Source organism: Bidens hawaiensis, unplaced genomic scaffold (assembly GCF_021521415.1).
Source record: "Bidens hawaiensis isolate Kalapana, Puna unplaced genomic scaffold, B.hawaiensis_p1.1 tig00037861_1, whole genome shotgun sequence".
NCBI classification, from domain to species: Eukaryota; Viridiplantae; Streptophyta; class Magnoliopsida; order Asterales; family Asteraceae; genus Bidens; species Bidens hawaiensis.
The window spans coordinates 76,705-81,031 of record NW_027496632.1 but is presented as its reverse complement, the minus strand read 5'-3'; positions in this window follow the sequence as shown (position 1 = coordinate 81,031).

Below are 4,327 nucleotides of genomic sequence, written 5' to 3'. Positions count from 1 at the left end.
TTATGGTGAATTTCTTTTTCCATAAAAACGTCGTAAAAAAAAGTTATGGACGTTTTAAAATGATGGGGGAATTTGGCATGTGCCTTGCATGTGGATAGAGAAAGTCAACAAATGTGTTATTCCTTTTATACCCTTCCCCTTATGTTCACACTTGATTTCCCCTAAACTAATCTCAACCCTCTATGTTCAAAATCAATGGCCAAGATTACTTCTTATCCTTCCTATAAAAACTATACTTCCTATTGTAACCCAACCTTATATATATATATATAACTAGTGTTTTACTCGACGCATCAAGCCAGGGTAAGTAAGTAAAATGGACGATGGTAAAATCCAAGCGTTGTTGGTGCAAAGCATTGGGGCGGTAAGTTGACGCAAATTCGGTCGGCTTCGGTTACGTGCGTTATTGTAAAGGAACTCAAACCAAAAATAAAACAAAATAAAGTTATAAAAATTGAGATGGACCAACGGGGTGGTGCCGGTCGGGAAAACTCGAGCGTTGGTAAACCTAATCATTGTTGATCCCGGGCATTGAGATGGTGAGTCTAGGCAAATTCGGCCAGTTTCCGTCACCTTTGTTATGGTACCGGAACTAAGACAAAAAAATCAGCATTCGGGATCGGTTTTCATTACGGTACTCGAACAAAAACAAAACACTGTGAGTCTATGCGAATTCGGTCGGTTTCCATCACTTTCGTTATGGGTTTTTGTTAAGATAGTGGAACTAAAACAAAATGCGATGGGTCTATGCGAATGCGGTCGGTTTATGCACGCTTGCTACAATACCGGAACTAAAACAAAACAAAAAGAAATTGGTATTTAGTCAATTTTCGTTAGGTTATTTACAAACCAAACTTAAAAAAAAACCTCAGTCAATACGGTGCCGCCAAGTGACCCAATAGGGGACTTGCGGCACCAAAATCTAAAATTATACTATAGTAAAGTAATTCATGTTCAGTGGCTTCATGCTGCATGATAGTCAATATCTATTATTTGTTTCTGATAGGTGACTACTGACTAGAAGAGTCTTTCAAAATGTGTAGATAGGTTAACCATTTAACTTATGCTAAAGCCTAAATTTACTTGCACGTCTCACAAAATAAACATGCTTATAGATGACGTACTCCTGATGATGATGAGATTAAAGAGGTTTGATTTGGAGAAATTTGATGACAACAATAGTTTTGGGTTCTCACATTCGTGACTTGGTGCGAATTGAACATCAGCTTAACAAGTTCAGTAAGACGAATCATGTTCTTGAAAACATTAAGGTTGGGCAAAGAGGAAGAAACCGTCCCAAGGAAGGAGAAGCCACTTCAACAAAGACTACTCTTTTGGTATAATGGCAACTGAGTATTTGAAAACAATAAATATTGAAAGTCAGAACCAGATGTCAACTTGCTACATGATGCATTATTTCACGTCTGCCGTTTTGTATGTTACAAATCCACAAGTTTCATGTATAGATAAGTCGAACTGGTATGAAAACAAAATGTTTAAAAATAAAATATTTAACATAGTGTGCAAAGTTTTAAAACACAATTTATAGAAGTAGTCCATAGTTAAGATCTTCGACTTCCACTCGTGAAGCTGAAGGATCCGTTTTCTAAAGGTGGAACCGTCCTTGTAAGAAACATCACACAGCAGAAATACGTTTTCTGTTTCATCGAGTATAAAATACTTTAGATCAAGTTTAAGCAGCTTAACACAAGTCTAAAGATTCAGCTTGAACTTTTAAGTCTTTCAAAAGGGTATTTTACACACATGATTTTATAGTCAACATTTTACAAGTATGCATACATGTAGAGTGAATTTTTTTTCCTTTTTTTTTCAAATATCATAATGCAGATAATATATATGGTAACTTGAACTTCAATATTAGAAGGTTGTTACAAACAAGGTACAGCCCATAAAATATTTGTTGCAAGTGTACAAAGACTCACAGAAAAGAGAATAGATATACCAACTAGGAGCGTCGCCTTGTTTAAGATTTCTCCTCTGCCTTTCTTGCAATAGAAAAACTGTAGGAACGACACGATTAAAGGTTTGTAAAGCAACCAACAACAGTAAGCATCATATATGCAAACAAAAAAGTGTTCCTTACTTGAGTCTGCAGAAACTAGTGAAGGCACATCTAACTCCTTTTAGGATGACCCCGGAATCACCCTCATAATAGCCAATGATTTTTGCGTATTTCTTTACTTCCCACGGAAGCAAAGTAATCCCAGTGTAAACTTGGTTCATGAATATCATCAGGAAGACATAGTTATAATCTTCACCAGTGAAATTATCTCCCCAGTTGCATAATCTTTTGGTCAACACCTTCTTGATTTCACCTGGTTTGACCCTAACTATCAACCGATATCGGTCAGGACGATCAGGTGGAACAAAAACCCGAATTTCCATATCCACATTAGCCCTATTTTCAAAAGCTGTGAGCCTGGCCCCCATTAGGTCAACTATGGTTTTGAGTTAAAAAAAAGTCGATCAACGAGGGACTAATATAGTATCATAGTCATAATCAGTCCATAAATAGTTTAGCATTCGCTGATGCTTACATTTGGAAGCCAAAGGAATCATGACTCATCTATAACCAATATCGCTTCAGGTGTCGCAATCCATGTGTAAATATTTTCTTTTTATATCTTTTACTGATGCTTACATGTTTATTTGTTTTACTAGCATCAACTATAGCATAAACTTATGGAATCTTTTGCTTGATTTTTCTTGTTTTTCTTCCTTTGTATTGATTATCAGTGGAGCTTCCAGGACTTTTCCTCGAAGAGGACCGTTAATTTACTACAATTTTTTGTATAATAAGTTGTTTAACATGAGCAGACTAGAAGGAGTATGCATCCAGTTAATGCATATATATATATCACAAATTAAACATCTGTAAGTGACTATAGTTATACAAACAAAAAGATTTGCAATTGGAGTCACAGATCTAATGATCCTTGTACGATGATGCATTCAGTAATGAAAAATAAATAAATTGAAGTTTTAGAAATTATGTGATAAGATGAAGGTTTCCTTCATACAGAAATAAAATAAAATATGCACGTATTGTGGCGGCTGCATACGTTTTAAGAGTTTCAAACATAAATATAATGGTTATAACACACGTATAGCCATCCCTGAGTCATCTGTAGCACTGTGTGAATCTTGTCCATGAAAATTAACATCAGTCTGGGCGAACGAAAACCTCACTTTCCATATGTTTCAAAAAGTTTTGAGCCATTAGGTCAACTATGGTCCGTGAATAGTTATCATTCACTGATGCTTATATTTGCAACCCAAAGGAATCATGACTCATCTTAACCAATGTTGCTTCATAGGTCACAATCCATGTATAAATATTTAAACTTTAACTGATTCTTACATTTTGTTGTTTATTTTTGTATCTAGTGTAACTTTAAGTTATGGAATCTTTCGGTTATGCTTACATTTTCTTGTTTTCTTCCTCTTAACCAATACGCTTAACGGGTCACAATCCATTTATACATTATTAATGCTTACATTTCATTGTTTTTATTTGTACTAATTGTAACATAAAAGTGATCGAATCTTTCTTGTTTTTCTTTCCTTGGCAGCATAATTGGGGATTATGTGGATTTTCCCTTGGAGAGGACCTACTTCAGCTAATGATCATTAAGTTACTTCAGTTGTTTCTATAATAAGTAATTTAACATGGGCAGACTAGGAGTAAGCATTTAGTTGATGCATATATAAAAAATTAAACATCTGTAATACTCTCCATCCTGATGATTTTGGCCTTAGTACCACTCGCCCATAGCGGTGTTAACTAACAGAAAACATGGGTCCAGTGCTTCACCCAGGGGTGGACCTAGACCATTGAGAAGGGGTAGGGCGCCCAGCTTAATTTTTTTTAGTGTAATTCGTATTGAATAACCCGATTGACCCCCCCCCTATAAAAAAATTCTTGCGTCCGTCACTGGCCCGGCCTCTCCGGCGGGTACCCGTACTTGTCCTGTACTGGTCCCTGCATCGATCCAGTTTATTTGTTACTTGTACTAGGACCGGCCGGTACCAAGATTATTAGAGATCTTAAAAAAAATGAAAAGAAAAACAGCCCCGATCTCATCCCTGAACACAACCGCTCCACTACTACTTCTGCGAGGTTAATGTAAAAATCCTAACTAGGAGCCGAATAATTGTCGATTAATCGGAGATTAATCCCCGTTAATTCCGATTAATTAATCCTGAATCACTAGTCCCCACCCCACCGTCCGACTAGCGATTACGACGAAATTGGTGAGGTTTAAGTGGGAACTTGAATAAACGGGTTCGTATCAGCCTACTTCAG